General features: G+C 47.0%; 1 protein-coding gene across 3 annotated transcripts in view; it reads right to left on the bottom strand.

Annotated features, from left to right (window-relative positions):
• AHNAK2 (AHNAK nucleoprotein 2) overlaps positions 1–18,938 on the bottom strand; it is a 135,009-nt gene that overhangs the window by 90,842 nt on the left and 25,229 nt on the right. Inside the window, exon 1 of one of the 3 annotated variants that reach the window (XM_053259599.1) lies at positions 4,557–4,721. The exons of 1 other annotated variant lie outside the window; for it this stretch is intronic. The gene's annotated coding sequence lies outside the window, so the exon portion shown is untranslated. One more of the 3 variants, XM_053259590.1, reaches the window with a different exon arrangement.

Here is an 18,938-nt window from a genome sequence, read left to right on the forward strand (position 1 = left end):
CCTTTTTATTGTATGTTTTAACTTTTGTAAACCGCCTTGGGGTTGTCTTTTAATGAAAGGCGGTATATAAAATGCAACAATTAAATAAATAAATAAATAAATTACTGCTTGATTGCTTGAAATGGCTATCATAGCTCTGCTTTTACAGCTCATTTTTACTTATCATGGTGGTGCATCTTACTCACCAGAAGACCTTTCCATAGGAAAAGCCGTGCCAGCTGTCCCTTTAACGGCCATTTGCCTGGCAGCAATGATTACTAGGTGTTAATGTTTTCCTGCCATGAAAGTAAAAGCTTTACCTACTAATTCAGGCAGGTGCAGGTGCTATTAATAGCACAAGTGCAGGCCAAGCTGAAACTTTCCTGGTTCTGCTTGGGGATACTCTCCTTTGGGATGGGGGGCCTTGACTCAGTAGCAGTGTACACATTTGATATGCAGCAAATCCCAGGCTCAAGCCCTGGTATTTCCAGGGAGTTATTTCCACATGGCTTCATGCTTCAGGGTAAATGTTAAGCGAAGCCACTTGGAACGACACTCGCGGCACTGAGGGAAGCAGCCCCTCCCCTCTGCTCTTGGGTTTTGTTCTGAAACAAGTTCATGTGGCATGCTCCGTGTTTTCTTTCTAGCCAATGGGGGCAGAGCTTCCTAAAGAGCAATATCTGCATCCCTAAAGATGGTTTCCCTCTTATCATGCTAATGATTCTACGTCAGTGCCTTTCCCTATTTGATCCGGCGTTTTCAGAAAAAGTAGCTTAAAACCAGCATTTTAAAAATCCAGAAATACATCGAGATAAGCTAGAATTTGCATCACAAAGGCCTGTTTGTGTGTGGAGTGGGTCCAGGAATCTCGAAGGGACTTCGGGGTAAGTTTGTCTGGTGTGTGAACGCACAAACTCTCCTCTGAAGTAGATTCGGGGTAGAAGTCCTTTGTGTAAAGTCTCCAAAGAGCTGCCGCCAGTCAGAGTAGCCAGTATGGAGCTAGACGGAACAATGACTTGATGCAGCAGGTAGCATCTTTGAATATTCATGACCAGTTTATTTGCATGGGAAACATCTGCAATAGGGATAGATCCTGACACCAAGTTCCCGCCCCTCCACACTTTTACATATGCTCCAACTGTCCCCATTTTACACAGGGCAACCCTTATGTTTGGGAATCTATCCTTGGTTGAAGGTCGGCTAACATCCAGACTATTGCTGCACTGGCAGTAATGCAAAGATGTGGCCAGTGGTGGATTAACAAAGAGGCAGAGTAGGCATTTGCCTACAGCGGCAAAATTTGAGGAGCAGCAAATTTTGTCCCTCCTCAAATTTTGTCGTCCCTTTCTATGGGTAGCGGCTGCTGCAGCAAGGGTGGAGTGGGCAAGGAGAAAGTCCCCCCCTTTACCTTATTAAAAAATAAGGGCATAACGGTAAAGTGTGCCATCGAGTCGGTGTCTTCCTGGTGACCACAGAGGCTTGTGGTTGTCTTTGGTAGAATACAGGAGGGGTTTACCGTTGCCATCTCCCGCGCAGTATGAGATGATGCCTTTCAGCATCTTCCTATATTGCTGCTGCCCGATATAGGTCTTTCCCATAGTCTGGGAACCTATGCCCAAATCAAGCATGTTCTAGTTTCATTGAAAACACCAGAAAGGTCTTGTTAATTATATTTTTACTCCACTTTTCAAAAGTAAAACTCTTCACAAGTGTGCATAAATCTCTTATTGTAATCAATAGAACTTTAAATCATAAACTCATGTATTAGGTTGCCAGCCCTATTACACTGAATGGGGCTTACTTCCAAGTAAATATGCTCAGTAAACATTCTTATGTATGTTCCTAGGATCAGGCTACACAAACGCTTGACATTGGCCTGATCACACCCACCAAGCTATTGTTTCTTTCTTAAGTGTCTACCGTACATGATTACCAGTTCTATTTCATAAGTTTAGTTTCACAAGTGGGTCGGGGAGCCTGCAGGGAGACATAATTGTCATTTCGTTTAACTTTGACCCGAATACGGCAGCTTAAGCTTTGTACAGTGCTATTGTTTAGAAAGGGTAACCAGGAAAGGGCAGCATGGGCTAAAACAGATGGCATGTTTGACAGAAGTCAAACCTGATTTTGTCCTGGGAAACTTTTGGATAGTTGGTGCTTACAATTCCGCAAGCCAAGTCAGTATCCCCGCCCATTTTGGCTTATGTATAGGTGTGTGGGTGTGTAGGGAAGGCTCAAATATCACAAGGGCCTTTTGGTTATATGCATACGCACAGTGTGCCTTCCTCGGTGAAGGAGAGCTGGTCTTGTGGTAGCAAGCATGACTTGTCCCCTATGCTAAGCAGGGTCTACCCTGGTTTGCATTTGAATGGGAGACTACATGTGTGAGCACTGTAAGATATTCCCCTTAGGGGATGGGGCCGCTCTAGGAAGAGCATCTGCATGCAGAAGCTTCCAAGTTCCCTCCCTGGCAGCATCTCCAAGATAGGGCTGAGAGAGACTCCTGCCTGCAACCTTGGAGAAGCCTCTTCCAGTCTGTGCAGACAATACTGAGCCAGATGGACCAGTTGTCTGACTTGGTATAAGGCAGCTTCCTGTGTCCCTGTGCATTCTGGGTACAGAGACGTGCTGCAGACTACCCACCTGCAGGCCTCCAAGAACTAAGTGGGGTGCAAACTTTGCCATTAACAATCCTGTCCCTGCACTTTTCTCATGCTAATTGACCCTTGATCATTTTATATGGGGGGAAAGGTGCCACTGGTGGACGCCACTGGGATGATGGCTAAGCCCAAGACATGCCCCTTATCAGAGCTGTCCTTAGGGCAGAGCAAGCAAAGTGACCACCCAGGGCCCCACTCTTTGGAGGGGCCCCATGCACTTGTTGGAGCCATTAAAATTAGCTGGAATGGGGCCGTGCACTGCCTGATTTTCCCCGGGCCCTGCGCCCCACACCCCGTGTGGGCTTTTTAAGGATGGTCCTGCCCCTTGTAAACTCCTTCGAATACCACTATGAATTTTTATATACTGCTTTCCCACATAAGTTCTCAAAGTGGCTTACAAAGCAATATAAAAATAAATAAGATGGTCCCCTGCACTTGTTGGAGCCAATCTAAAAAGGGTGGAGGGATGCTGTGCTCAGGTTGGATAGGGCCAGTTGTCCCCCCCGCCCCCCGTTAAATATAAGAGTATCACCACTTTAAACCCTTGCCACTGAGAATCAACCCTGCGCCTTCATTTGCAAGGGTTCTTTGGGTGTGCGCATGCAGTGCGCTCTGATGCGCGATGTGCACAGAGACACACTGTTTCTTGTTCACGCTACGGAGAGACAGAATTCAGAGAAGAATAAAAACTCCATTATTGTTGCAGATGGAGCAGCTCACCTAGAACCACCTACCGAATGGAGGCAGGCTTTGAGCCATGGATTTCCTGGAGTGCCGCATACACTCTTAGTTACTGCACTATTGTGGCTCTCCAGAGACAGGTGACACTTTCTTATCAGCATACAAAATCGACACCCTACAGCTGCAATCCCACACACACTTACCTGGGAGAAAGACTCTTTGCACTCAGTGGTACTTACTTCTGAGTAAACATGCATAGAGTCAAGCTGCAAGCTCTGAATACCAAGATCAGGGCAGAAATAGGAACACGGGAACATAGGAATCTGCCATATACTGAGTCAGACCCTTGGTCTATCTCATTCAGTATCATCTACACTGACTGGCAGTGGCTCTCCAAAGTTTCGGGCAGGAGTCCCTCTCAGTCCTACCTGGAAATACCAGGGTTTGAACCTGGGACCTTCTGTATGCAAGCATGCAGATGCTCTTCCACTGAGCGATGCCCCACCCCTAAGGGGACTACCGTAGAGCTCTCACACGTAGTCACCCATCCAAATGCAAAGCAAGGCAGACTCTGCTTAGCAAAGAGGACAATTCATGCTAGCTACCACAAAACCAACTCTTCGCCCTGTACCTGAAGTGCAGCTCTCTTTTTGTCTCCTTTCCCCCCAGAACTCACAGAACAAACTGTCCATCTCTTATTAGATTTCTGCTCAAATGCAATTCACTTCTAAGCTGCTCAAGAAACCAATTCCATGTAGATTAATCCAGTTACTCAGGTGCATTATTTCTGGGCATACCTCTCTCTCCAACACAACAGGAATTACGGGCAGACAGCTTGGGATGTGCAACATATTTGCAGATAGTTTACTCATCACACAACTGGTTCTCACTGGCACAGTTCACCAACTGACATGCAAACTTCTTAGCACGCCGCATCATGTACATAACATCAAATCCCAAAGCCGTGGGGGGAAACACACCAGTTTATAGTCTGGTGCAAATGACACCCCTGTACCACAAGAAGCGGGGGAAAGAGACTTACCGCCCCAAAGTTCTCAAAAGTTGCTCTGAAGTTAAAAATCGACCCAGTGCACCAATTGGGGACAAGCCCTCTCTTCTTTCCTCCCTGCTGAACTTGCAAAACAGCAGTACAACAATTTCCCCGCTGCCTCAAAGTTAGGCAGAGTGGGGAGTTCCTCCCATCCAGTCAGAAAAAGAGAACCCCGGCACACCCACCAGGAATTCTGCCACACTTCCAGCTCAGTTTGGACGATTGCAGTTTCCTCAGCCTGTGAAATCCAATCCCCTCTGCAGGAAGGGAACAGCTGGACTACTTCATCAAGGGCTGGAGCACACTACTTGTCCTTTGCCGAGGCTGACTCACTCCCAGCCATGGAGGGAGAAGACTGGGGTGGGTGGATTTCAATACCAACTCTGTCTTTAAGCCTACATTTGCAAGCACCAATGTGCATCCAGGGGTGGGGACACAGCTGAAGTTTCCCTGTGGCTGCAGATACATTGGAAATGAGCGCAGGCACAAAACAAATGTCTCTCTTCCTGAAATTCATTTCCAATCTTACCTCGGGGCAATGAGTCATCAGCTCACACACACACACACACACACACACACACACACACACACACACACGTATCCATTGCCACAGAAAACACACTTTGGACACTCTTTCCCCAAGTTGAGTGGGTGCCTACCATCCCCCCCATTGTCTTTTACTATGAGTTGACTTTGGGGTCCTGATTGGCTGCCCCCATGTGGATCGTGCCATATCTCGCATGGTTGACAAGCCAGCCTTTGTTTGCTGCAGCCATATGCGCATGAGCGGAGTGCGCATGAGTCATGATCACATTCGCCGGGCGCATTACTAGGATCACACTAGGGATCACAATGGGGCCTGGTGCCCAAATTATTGGGGTGTGGCGGGATGGGATAAACAGAGATGGCTTTGCCATGTGCAACTTTCGCACAATCCTCGCCATACCTTCCTTGGGCCAGGAACCATTCTGAAAAACATCCTGGCTCTGATCCAGCTCAAGTGGGCCATGGCCAAGGCCGAGATCCTATGCGCACGCAGCTGGGAGTAACTGCCATTGAACTCAGTGGAGCCTGCTTCTGAGGAAACACGGTGCTGTACATCTCATTGATGCTTATGGAACAAGTTTGTTGTGTGACTTAACTTGAGTCACATAGCTGCCGGACTGGGACTTTGCACAGAGACATTTAGCTGGGCTGGGAGAATAATCGGGCCTGAGCAGGACTAAATTTCCTGCTAGATTATTAAAGCGAATGAAAAAACTAACCTGAAAGCATCCAGTCACTTCCACCTCATCCCTCCACCTGCTACAAGACCTAATGTAGACAAAATTGTTTTTCTTTTTATTTGACAACTGGCAAAACACACACACACACACACACACACACACACACACACACACACACACACACACACACACGGTTACATCAGGTTGTACCAGCTTGCATCTTTAACACTGGGTTTTAAAAAAAATCTTTATTGCAGTTATATCATAGACATCCTGGCATTTTGCTGCCGGAAACAGAGTGAGGCTATTCACACGACTGCAGAAAATCAGGCTAGCCTCTGCTAGTCGGATTTTCTACATTTGTGAGAACCACCGGGATCGGCTGCGAGCCTGGTGGTTCTTGAGCGAGTAACCCGCTCAAGTAGCCCAACTCTTAAACTGGGTTTGCGGAGCGAGTTTTTTAAAATCGTAAGTAGCCACGGTGTGGCTCCGCGCTGCGGTTACTCACGAGTAGACCCCCGGAGGGGAGGCAAAAAGCCGCCTCCCGGCTCCAGGGGCCACGCGGCCCCTGAACTCCCCAGCCCCCGCCGGCTCCGTCATGAAGCCGGCAATCGTGTGGGCGGCCAATCCGGCTGCCCAGGGCTCCCACTCTGCTCGTGTGCGGGGGGAGTGGGCTTAGCCCACTTTCCCCACTGAGCTCCCCAAACTGGGTCTCACTGATCGTGAGACCCAGCTCAGCATCAGACAACACCCCTCCCCCCCATTTCTTTTTTCCTATTAAAACCACACACTCCCGATTCTTTCCGTCTTGAATATACCTTCCCTGTTCTTCCTTCTTAGGGCAATTAGGAAAGAAAGCGCAAACTTTCTGTGGCACCATTCCCCAGATATGGCCTAATGTATAATAACAATAACAACAACAACAGCAGCAATAGCGGACATGGTGCACAAGGGAATGCGGCGGGCAACTTGAGCACTACCCATGCCCTTGTTGCATGCATGTAAACAGCAGTGACAAGGCTGCAGTACTCGGAGGTAAGGGCTCCATGCCACAAGGGTGCCTTTGCACGGCTTCGGCTAGTGCGCCAGCTGCATCCCTTTCTCATGAAGGCAGATCTGGCCATAGTTACCCATGCCTTAGTCATGTCACGGCTGGACTACTGTAATGCTCTTTACGTGGGGCTGCCCTTGAAGATTATCCGGAAACTTCAGCTAGTGCAAAATGTGGCAGCCAGGGTTTTGTCTGGAGCTGCCCAGTGGGAGCACATCACACCCATTTTGAAAGAGCTGCACTGGCTACCAGTTTGTTTCCGGGTCCAATTCAAGGTGCTGGTTTTGACCTTTAAAGCCCTTAACGATTTGGGCCCGGGATACCTGAGGGACCGCCTACTCCCAAGGGTTGCTGCCCGCTTGATGAGGTTATCTGAGGGGGCTCTGCTCTGGGTGCCGACAATGAAAGAAGCTCTGTTGTCATGCATGTGGGACGGGGCCTTCTCTACTGCTGCCCCTAGACTTTGGAATGCTCTCCCAGTGGCTATTCGCTCCTCGGTCTCCATCATGGCTTTTATAAAACATGTGAAGACTTCGCTTTTTACTCAGGCTTTTATGTGATTGTCTCCACTGCTGCTTCTTTGTATATTGTATGGTATTTTTATGTATGTATTTTAATTTTTAAAAATTAGATCTGTTTTTATATTTTAGCATATTTTAACTGTGTGATTTTTATAGTCTTGTTTTAACTTTTTCTATGTGAACCACATTGTGATCATTTTAATTAACAATATAAATAAATAAATCTGTGTGATGCATATGGCACAGGCCCCAACTAGTTCTTTATTTATTTGTTTTTACACTTATATTCTGCTGTTCCTCCAAGGCACTGAGGGTGGAGTACGTGGTTATACTTAGTCTCACAACAACCCTGTGAATTGTGCGTTCATGGGGGCATGGGCTGCGTTGAAGCTGCCAACATTCGCTTGTTCAGCATATTAGCTAATAACAATGATGATGATTTTTCATTCATTATTTATTCGATTTCTATACCGCCCATCCAAAAATGGCTCAGGGCGGTTTACACAGAGAAATAATAAACAAATAAGATGGCTCCCTGTCCCCAAAGGGCTCACAATCTAAAAAGAAACAGAAGATAGACACCAGCAACACTCACTGGAGGTACTGTGCTGGGGGTGGATGGGGCCAGTTGCTCTCCCCCTGCTAAATTTTAAACTTTTTGTTTTTGTTTTAACTAGTGTTTTACTTTCTGTTTTTATTTTGTTGTAAACTGCCCAGAGATGTAAGTTTTGGGCCGTATAAAATATGTTAAATAACAAATAATAATAATAAAGAGACAGGGGCGTAGCAAGGTTGTAGTGGGCCCAGAGACAAGATATTAAAATGGAACCCCCTCACGGAAGCTCAGCTCATGAAGTAAAGAAATCTTAAATGAGGCTGAATAGTGGTAACAAAAACCACTATTCAGCCTCATTTAAGATTTCTTTACTTCATGAGCTGAGCTTCAGTGAGGTGTGTCTGTCTATCTATCTATCTATCTATCTATCTATCTATCTATCTATCTATCTATGTGCCACAACAGAATATCATCCTAAATTCTTTTTACAAAGGTTTTGTAAATTGTGGACAATGCAAGTCATTTAATGGTACTAGAGAAAGACATGTCTTAACACTCAGATCAATTTTGGAGGATGAATACAACTGAAGGAAGCCCAGGCAGGTGCGTGGCTGGAGGAGTCAGTCATGTGACTTGACTCTGGGGGGGGCCAAGGCAGTGGGCCCCCAGACAACTGTCTCCCCTTGCCCTATTATAGTTACGCCACTGTAAAGAGAATCACCACGTGAAAAAGGTGCCTCTTTGCCAAGTTAGCAGGGATGATGATAACAACACCAACAATAATAATGTGCAAAATTCTTTTTCTTTGTTTGCTAACTGGCAAAAATATATGCTTAAGTACCTAAATGTGTAGCAGCTTGCATCTTTAACACTGGGTATATTTTTTTGTAAACTTTATTTGCAATCTTTATTTTTGATGTATGTCTACTGGCTCATGGCGTTTTGCTTGTTCCCTTTTGTCCCTTTTCACTTCTCCCCCTATTAAAATCACACCTCCAATTTCTTCCTTCTTGAATCCCTCCCTCCTTCCCTTTCTTCTCTATTAGGAAAGAAAGAGGAAAAGCAGCGTGTTGCCTATTCACCTTGCTTCGTCTGCAGGTTACTCATGAGGGAAGTGTGGGGTGTGTGATGCCCCTGAGATCTGGCCCCACGATCTCCTGCCTGAAGCAATCAAATTCACCCTGCTTCATGGTTGGGCCAGCCCTGATTTTATTTGTACACACACACACACACACACACACACCCCAAACAATATTTCATATGAACACTTAGGAACATAGAAGCCCTGTCCACATATTTCATTAAATTCATGACCAGAAGGGTGCACACAGGCTTGTTTACTTCCATGCATATGGGGTGATGCTTACTATCTGAATATTCATTTTATCTGTTTGTGCATTTAGTTCACCTAATTATGCATGCTGATGTAAACATGTTCCCATATGGTGCCCCAGTTGGTATCCAACAGAGATGCAGCAGGAAACAGTTATGCAAGAAATCTTACCAAACACTAGTGATCAACAGCATGTGCTGGCTAGACAGATTGCAGTACTCTACATTGCTATGTCTATGGTTTGGAGGGCAACTTTATACATAGGGCAACTTCTGGGTTGACTTGCTGAGTTGTGCCTGTGGGACACTGTGTTATGGAGCAAGGGTTGCTCCAGAGGGGGGAACGGCAGGGGTGGGGGCAAGTGCCCACTCATAAAAACAGTTGCTCCCCTCCACTGGTTCCCCCAGAGGCCCCCCTAGAGCAGGGGCATAACTAGGGGAGAGGGGGCCTGTGTTCTCTCCACTCCCTGGCGCCTCCTTGGAGTGAGGGAGATAATGAAGAAAATAGGGAGGGGTGGAGCTGGGGGGCCATGGGTTCTTTGAACCCATCTGCTCAATTATAGCTACACTCCTGCCTTAGAGGCCCATCAAAGCCTGAACCTGAATACCTCCCGGAAGCATGAAAAGAGCCCACTGTTGCTTGGGCAATTATTTAATAACTTGAAATAAATAGCTATAGCAGGGTTTCTCAACGTGTGGGTCCCCAGATGTTATTGGACTTCAACTCCCATAATCCCCAGCCCCAGTGGCCTTTGGTAGGAATTATGGGAGTTGAAGTCCAATTACATCTGGGGACCCAACTTTGAGAATCCCTGAGCTATAGGATCATTTCAGTTTCTATACAATACATATATAACGAGCCCTTTCTCACGATCCAGTGAGTGGGCTGGAGGGCGGGAAGTGGGGAAGGCAGCAGAAGATCACCCCCCCCCCCACAGATGATTGTCCGGGAATTATTGGGTGTGCTAATCACTCACCCAGACAGGCCGCGTGGAGGTACAGGGGCCAGGACCCATCACCCCAGCCACCAGAAATCCCACAATGCACCATGCAAGTGCGTGGTGCATTGTGGGTATCCCCCTGACGGTGGCCAAGAGCCTGCTCCTGTACCAGAGTCGGCTGGGAGCAGCCAGTTCTGACACACGAGCAGATTGCTCGAGGTAAAGGCGCCCTTGCGCCCTTAACCTCGGCTAATCGGCAGGCTCCCTAGGCGGGTTTGCTGACGAGATGCTGCCGGAAACCTCACAGCTACCGGCAGTTCTCACGAGCAGCCAAGTTCTCATGGGCAGCTGTTTCCACTGAGCATCCATTTTTTCTTGTGTGAAAGCAGGAAGGACAGCTCACTTGCACTTCCTGTTACCGCGCCTGTTGGATGGGCCACTGGTGGTGGCCAGGAAGGAAGTTGTTCTATGCTTACAGCAATTTTTGAAAAATGTTATAAGTTTTATGCTTTGCTAAGTACTCTTTTGGAATATTCATGATCAGTTAACACTGGGAACCAGCAGTCTAGCTTCTGCATTCACTTTAACTATTATTGTGACTTCAGGTCAGGGCGTGTGGCAATGCATGCAAGGAACTAATAAATGAGAAATGTTGCTTAGGATTGAGAGAAACTGGTTTGTTCAAGTTTAGTTCCACTTATCCTCTGGTGATTTTTTTTTCCAGCTCTGGAGGAGGAGTGGTGGGGGAAGAGGAGGAAAAACAGAAGATTAACGTCTCAGACAAAGTGCCAGAAGCAAACAGCCTTCAGAAATACAGTATTATCTCAAATGAACCACAACTGTTCAGTCTTTGTCCCACCCAAAGTTCCGCATGAAATGGAGAAATGCTGCCGCATGGAAATTGGGAAGGTACAGAATTGGATGAGCCTCACCTGATTTGCCAGTATGCTTGGGCGGTGTGAGAAGCCAAAGTATACAATAGCAAAGGGAAATGACATTGATTTCATGTCACAGCAAATGTCCCCTAGTTTGTCCTTCAATGCTGTGCTGAATCCAATGATTAGAAATTCCAAATTAGCATCCATTTGCATATGTACTGCTGATTTGTACACTTCACTTTGTGGCACAACATTTCCCCTGAAGAACTTGGAATACTTGCACAGATTTTCTGCATGTCAGTATTGCCAGCTGTAGCAGATCTTCATGGGGGAAACATGAGGATTGTGGGAGAAACTGCTCCCCACCCCTTTTGCCACATTAGCGGCGATATTGGGCAAGTGGGAGGTGGAGTTGCAGGCTTGGTCCGAGAGACAGGCATGTGGGCCGCCATGTTGGTTCCCCATCACGTGATGCTGGCGGACCAATCAGGAGCGAAGAGCGGCTGCATAAGCAGCTGACTCCGTCGCTCTATCTTCAGTTGCGCTGCGGGCAGGCACCCTCCCGTCCATCCCTTAACTCAGTGAGGGATATTCCGGTCGCCACTGGGGCCAAGTAGGAATTTTTTGGGTCTCAGCAGATTGGCTAAAATTGTGGCCTTTTTTCGCCTACTTGATTTCATTCAGGTTGTCACTGGGGTTATTTGGTCACTTTGCAGGTGAGTGCAGGTCGGGGTAGGTCAATTTGCATTGGTGTCGGAGGGTTGTTATGGTGAGTGGGAATACAGAGGAAGGTTTGGTGATCTGCTCCCACTTGGATGCATGCCAGAGAATGCCACTCAGTGCCTCCTGACCTGGGTTGAGGTGGGCTGGCATGCATCCCCTTGTCGGGGGTCACCTTGTGGTCGAGAAGAGGTTCAGACTGGGTACCGAGCCGAATCAAAGCCCGGTCCTTTGCCCTCCTGTGGGCACACCTCCTATGAGATTGACCCACATAGGGGATATCCACACATTAGCTAAGATTCCTCGTGGCAGGAATTTTGTAATTATTCAAGTGGCCTTAGTTTTTCCAACCACATGTGTGCTGTCATTATTTGGGCCTGGGTTCACAAAACATGGTAGCCACTAGAGGAATTTAGGACAGACATCAGTGCTGTGCACTGTCAGGTCACTGGGGCCCAGTAGCTGCTGAAGGGAGCCACATGCTGACATTGGGTCTGTGACCAGATGTGAAAGGGTTGGATTGTATGGAAGAAGACACTCCAGTACCTCTGTCTAGAGCAGTGGTTCTTAATGTGGGGTCCACCAGATGTCGATGAACTGCAACTCCCAGCATCCCCAGACACAATAAATGGCAGCTGGGAATGCTGGGAGTTAGAGTCCATCAACATCTGGTGGACCTCACGTTAAGAACCACTGGTCTAGAGAATCAAGTGGCCCAGCTAGGGTTGCCACAGTAGTCAGAGAGAATTCCTGGACACAACTGTCAAAGGGGGCAGGGAGGCAAATGTTAAAACCCTACTTTTTGGACCAGAATTGAAATGACTATTTGACCGTGGAACTTGGTGGCTGCTTTACGTGTTTCCCCCTATAAGCAGCGTTTCTCAACCTGTGGTTCTCCCGATGTTGCTGAACCACAACTCATCATCCCCAGCCACGATAAACTGTAGCTGAGGAAGATGGGGGTTGCAGTACCACAACATCTGGAGTAGCATTGTCTGGGAACCCCTGGCCTATTGTATAGATTGCACAGGAGTGGGTCAGGAGTGGTTTCAGCTCAATCCACACAATCAAATATGTGAAATAAATATAATGGCAGCAACACAAGTGCAGGTGAGAAATGAAACCTACATTAAGTAGAAACTTAGGAAGCTGCCATATACCAAGCCAGCCTTGTAGAGTGAACGTAGAAGGTCCCAGGTTCAGTCTTTGGCATATCCAAGTAGAGATGGGAAAGATCCGTGACTGGGACCCTCTCCCTGCCAGTAAGTGTAGACCAGGGATTCTCAATGTTGGGTCCCCAGATATTATTGGACTTCAGCTCCCAGAATCCCCAGCCCCGTGGCCTTTGGTTGGGGATTATGGGAATTGAAGTCCAATAACATCTGGGGATCCAACGTTGAGAATCCCTGGTGTAGACAACACATTGCTCTATGGACCAATGGTCTAACTCAGAAGAAGGCAGCTTCATGTGTTCATGTAGAAAGGTGCTAAGTTAGGCTTCTTCTTAGCATGCTAGATCATATATACATAAGGTCCTCCCCTGCAAAAAAAAAAAGCCCACCTGAAAAGCAAAATATGGAGGAGCATCCAAGCATGCAGTTCCCCCACTTTCACCACAAAATGTTATAGTGCAAGAACAGAAACATGGTATAAATTACATTTTGTGGGGTGGGCATTCGCCACCTGGGGTCTCCAGATATTATTGGACTACAATAACCCCCATCACCTTTGGCCACAGTGACAGGGGATGATGGGAGTTGTAGTCCAAGATTGGGAACCCCTGTTGTGGGGGGGACACCACCTGTTAAATAGCCTTCCATCTAATGTGAATGACAATGCTTGCCTCCTTGTCATTTTTGCGAGTTTGCAATTCAGATTTCTGTCAGGCAGATTCCTCATTTAGCAGGCATGCACTTGTACATTCAAATTCAGTGTTTTTTAGATTTGCAGATGGCTATTATATGTCTCAATGTATTTGGCAACCGGTGACTTGTTTGTCTCGGCTGCCAGTTTCGAAGCTGTGTCATGTGTCCCAAAGCGGTGAAGACAGAGTCAAAGTGGAGTCAGAGTAATTGAATGAATTACTGCTGCTACTTTTTAACATTTATGTACTGCAGTCTTGGACAGAACACAGGAAGTGGTACAGTCCTGGACCATGGGGCATATTAATCAAAGCTTTACATCAAAGACCCCAACTCTGAAGAATTTTGAAGCTGAGAACTCATAGAAGGAAACCTATAAAGCTGCCTTCTACTGAGTCAAACCATCAGTCCGTCTCGCTCAATATTGGGGCCCTTCTCACGATCGGGAGAAAGGGCTCAAAAGGCGTGAGGGGAGGAAGGCTTGAGATGCTTACCTTCCCCGCAGACGATCTCCCTGCAATTGCTGGGCAGCGGATTGCCCATCCAGACAACGGCTGGCTGTTCCTGGCAGCATGGAGGTTTGGGGACCAGGAGGCACCCAGAATTCCCATAATGCACCATGCAAGTGTTGCATTGCATTATGGGGATCTTCTTGATCCTGGCTGGGAGGTTGCTGGTGTGTGGGTGCCGTGTGGAGCTACGCAAAGTGTTCCCTCTAACAGGGATTCCCAGATGTTGTTGACTACAACTCCCAGCATCCCCAAGTAAAAGCCATTGCTGCTGGGGATGCTGGGAGTTGTAGTCAACAACATCTGGGAATCCCTGTTAGAGGGAACACTGGCCACGGGGCACTGACACATGATCAGTTAGCCTGGGCTCCCTTGCACTCTTAAAGTGGTGGGTTCCCTAAGTGGGTTCACTGCCGCCCCACCACCGAGAGGCATGCAGCTTCCGGTGGTTTACACGCATAGCAAAGATTGGACTTAGGCAGCCAAGTGAACAGCGGCTCTCCAGGATCTCTGCAGATAGGGAACTTTCCCAGCCATACCTGGAGATGCCAGCGATTGAACCTGAGATTGTCTGTGCTCTACCTCTAAGCTTCACTCCTTCTGGTTTTAATTTGATTGCTGTACCTATTCAGTGGCCTGATTCACATAATTGCTCAAATCTAGATTTAATGTGGGTTACCAACGTTAGTGTGATTGTGTGAACTCATGCCAAGGCGGTTTATGATCTGAGATGAATCTGAGATTCCCGCGTTGACATGGGTTCACACAATCATATTAATGTAGGTAACACATATTCTTTACTGTATTGTGTGAAGGTCAGCATAATGGGAAATGGGTCTCACATTGAATTTTTTTTTTAACCAAAGGGGCACCCACTTGAAAAATAGTGAAGATCACTTTTTTTGTTGTTATGTCTGAAACTGAGCCTATGTAAGAGGAAAAAGCAAGTTAGCACTCCAGAGTCTGGAGCCAATGAAGCTACTTATAAGAAACTAGATAGGTCGGCCAATAGATTAGCTAGTGGGCCACTGTGCGTTGAGGGAACGGGTCAAAGTGTGTGTGTGTGTGTGTGTGTGTGTGTGTGTGTGTGTGTGTGTGTGTGTGAGAGAGAGAGAGAGAGAGAGAGAGAGAGAGAGAGAGAGAGAGAGAGAGAGAGAGAGAGAGAGAGAACGAACTTATAAGCCCCTGGTATGCCAGTCCCTTTCAGGAGGTCCACATCTTTCAGAATGGTGATGCAGGACAGATTTAAAATCAAGTGGCATTTCAATGCATGGAGCCCAAAGAATGGCTCTTTCAGCAATTCATTCCGTTGATCTAATCAAGTGCCCACGTAGGCTGACAATCAGCTGGTTGGCACAATTTCTTCCTTTATCTGAATGAGGCGGTGAAGGACCTTGACAGCCTGTTGCACACAAAGGTTGGCAAATCTTAGGATTAATTGTTTATATAGCACTGGGGGGTACAAGACACTCCACAGAGCAACTGCGTAGCGGGTAAAGCAAATTAAGGACCAACAAAAGGAAGTACTTTTAAGTACATACACAACGCATGATCAAGTACATACACAACGCATGATCAAACTATGGAATTCTCTGCCAGAAGATATGGTGACAGCCAACAGCTTGGATGGCTTTAAGAGAGATTTAGATAAATTCTAAGTTCTGTGAGCTGCCCAGAGAACTATTATTATTATTATTATTATTATTATTATTATTATTATTATTATTATTAATTCTTTATTCACACAGGCAGACATACAGACAGACTGTATTCTTTGGTAGAATACAGGAGCGGTTTACCATTGTCTCCTCCTGTGCAGTATGAGATGGAGCCTTTCAGCATCTTCCTAGATCGCTGCTGCCAGATATAACTATGGGGTTTCCCATAGTCTGCGGAGAAATGGCTATGTGCTGATGCTTGTATATGACAACACATATGACACCCTTGTGGTGGGGAGAGGGAGAGATCTATTCACTACAAACAGCCCACCACATGTGCATTCTAGAACGTCATAGGAACATAGGCAGCTGCCTTATACTGAGTCCATCTAGCTTAGTATTGTCTGCACAGACTGGCAGTGGCTTCTCTTAGCTTTCAGGCAGGAGTCCTTCCCAGCCCTACCTGGAGATGCCAGAGAGGGAACTTGGAGCCTTCTGCATGCAAGCATGCAGGTGCTCTACCACTGGGCTATGGCCCCATCCCATAAGCTACCCAATCCCCATCCCATAAACCACCCAATATCCATAAGCCACCCAATCCCACCATCTCATAAGCCCCCCCATAAGCCACCCAATAAGCCACCCCATCCCATAAGCCATCCCATCTCATAAGCCACCCATAAGCCATCACTACCCTCACCCCATCCCATAAGCCACCCAATCTCCCATTCAAATGTACACCACGGTGAACCCTGCTTTGCAAAGGGGACATTTTGTGTTTGAATCCTCACTGGTACTATATCAGGCAGCAGCAATATAGGAAGATGCTGGAAGGCATCATCTCATACTGCCCAGGAGGAGGCAAGAGTAAACCCCTCCTGTATTCTACCAAAGAAAACCACAGGGCTCTGTGGGCGCCAGGAGTCGAAATCGACTTGACGGCACACTTTAATTTACCATACCACAAGACCATTTCTCCTCTCCAGTGTCATTCCAGACATCAGAATAGTTCTGTATACTGAGGCTTTGTTTCATAGGAAGATGCCTCATACTGAGTCAGATCATTGGTCCATCTAGCTCAGTATTCTTTACACTGGCTGGCAGCAATTCTTTGAAGTTTTCAGAAAAGGCTTTCCGCTCTGGTTTTCTTATATTGAGTCAGAGCATTGGCCCATATAAGTCACTTATTGTCAGTGCTGACTGGTAGCAGCTCTTTGTAGGAAGAAGTATTCTCCAACTCTACCTGATGTTGCCAGAGACTTGAACCTGGAATCTTCTGCAAGCAAAGCAACGGGCTCTTCCAACAAACTAAGATCCTAACCCCCTTAGTTTTCACTTGGAGATGTGGAGTGATCTTCAGATCATGTTGGACTACAACGCCATCATCTCCATGGCATTTGGCCATCGTGGCTGAGGATGATGGTAGTTGTAGTCCAACAGCATCTGGGGACCCAGGTTAAGGAATTAAGGCTAAGACTTCTTGGAAGAGATTTTGAAAGATGACTGATATTTTGGGAGGGATGTTCAGGTTCAAGGGAGACTGGGGGCAGTATAGCAAAAGGCCTTAGACCAGGGTTTCTTAACCTTGGGCCCTCAGATGTTGTTGGACTACAACTCCCATCACCCCCAAGCAAAAGTCATTGCAGAATCTGAGGACTCTGGGAGTTGTAGTCCAACAACATCTGGGGGCCCAAGGTTAGGAAACCCTGCCTTAGACAGCTCAGGATGGTAGAATTGTAAGAACAAAGGTCAAAGGAGAGCTGGTCTTGTGGTAGCAAGCACGAATCATCCCATTTGCTAAGCAGGGTCCACCTGAGTTTGCATTTGGATGGGTGACTACACATGTGAGCACTGTAAGAGATTCCCCTTAGGGGATGGTGGGCATAGCTCAGTGGTAGAGCATCTGCTTTGCATACAGAAGGTCCCAGTTTCACTCCCTGGCAGCATCTCCAGGTAAGGCTGGGAAAGACTCCTGCCTGGAACTTTGGAGAGCAGGTGCCAGTCAGTGTAGAGCAGGCCTGCTCAACCTAGCCCTCCCAGCTGTTTGTGACCTACAGCTCCCATAATCCCCTGCCACAGTAGCCCATAACCAGGGATTATTGGAACGGTAGGCCAACATCTGCAGGAGGACTGAAGTTGAGCAGCCCTGGTGTAGACAATACTGAACTAGATGGACCAATGGTCTGACTCGATAGAAGGCAGTTTCCTATGTTTCTGTGTTCCACAGTGAGTAGTCTGAGTGCTAACTCCTAGAACTTGCTTAGTGGCCTTGAGTACTTTCATTGAGCACTTTCAAGGCCACGTACTTAGTGGCCTTGAGTACCTAGTGGCCTTTGAATACTTGAGGCAGGGTGGGTGGTGTGACAGAGGCAGTTAGGACCAAGCTCCTCATGGCCTTGTTGCCTTGATATATTGTTGTTTATCGGCACAACCCATGACTGAAGAAGGAGCACCCACATTTTGTTTGTGTGGGTGTGTGGACATGGACCTTCAGGGCAGTGAGGCTGAAGGAACGGGAAGATCATCATCAACTTGTATTTTTCAGAGTTTCATGGAATGAGTCCCTAATTATACATTTGTAATCATTAAAGGTTGTATGAATGTCACATAAGAACAGCCTTTCTGGATTAGCATCCTGTTCCCTACAATGGCCCACCAGATCCCTCTGGGAAGCCCCAGGCAAGAGATGAAGGTATGCCCTCTCTCCTGCTGCTGCTTCCCTGCAGCTGGTATTCAGAGGAATCCTGCTTCTGAGCCTGGAGGTAGTCTTTCGCTATAAAGACTAGTAGCCATTGATATTCCGGTCCTCCATGAGTTTGTCTAAGCTGCTTTTAGAGTCATTCTAGCTGGTGGCCATCACCACATCAGGTGGCAGAGAATTCCATACAATTCATTATGTGCTGTGTCAGCCGAGTTAAGGGCTGGCTTGCATCCTTAAACTAGGCTAAGAGCCCGACTTTGGCACTAGATTTGGTGCCACAGCACTGCCGGGATCTGCATGCATCCAGACGGTTCTCATGGGCAGCCAAGCCCAGGCTTGGCTGCCTAAGACTGGACTTGACTGGTTGTGAGAACAGCCTTCAAGTGAATGATGGTCTGGGCTATCATGGCTATTGAAAAAACGTTCTGACACTTTGACAGAAAAGGTTGTCTCAGTTTCTTGATCTGAAGAAAGTTGTAGACAAACTTGCTTCTTGTCACAACAGGTGTGTTCAGCTTCATTAGTAAGGTAATAAACTCACATTAATTACTTGATCTCTTTAAGGATTTAATGTGCAGCAAAATCCTCACTCCCTTAATAATGTTCTTTGCC

Source organism: Hemicordylus capensis, chromosome 1 (genome assembly GCF_027244095.1).
Source record: "Hemicordylus capensis ecotype Gifberg chromosome 1, rHemCap1.1.pri, whole genome shotgun sequence".
NCBI classification, from domain to species: Eukaryota; Metazoa; Chordata; class Lepidosauria; order Squamata; family Cordylidae; genus Hemicordylus; species Hemicordylus capensis.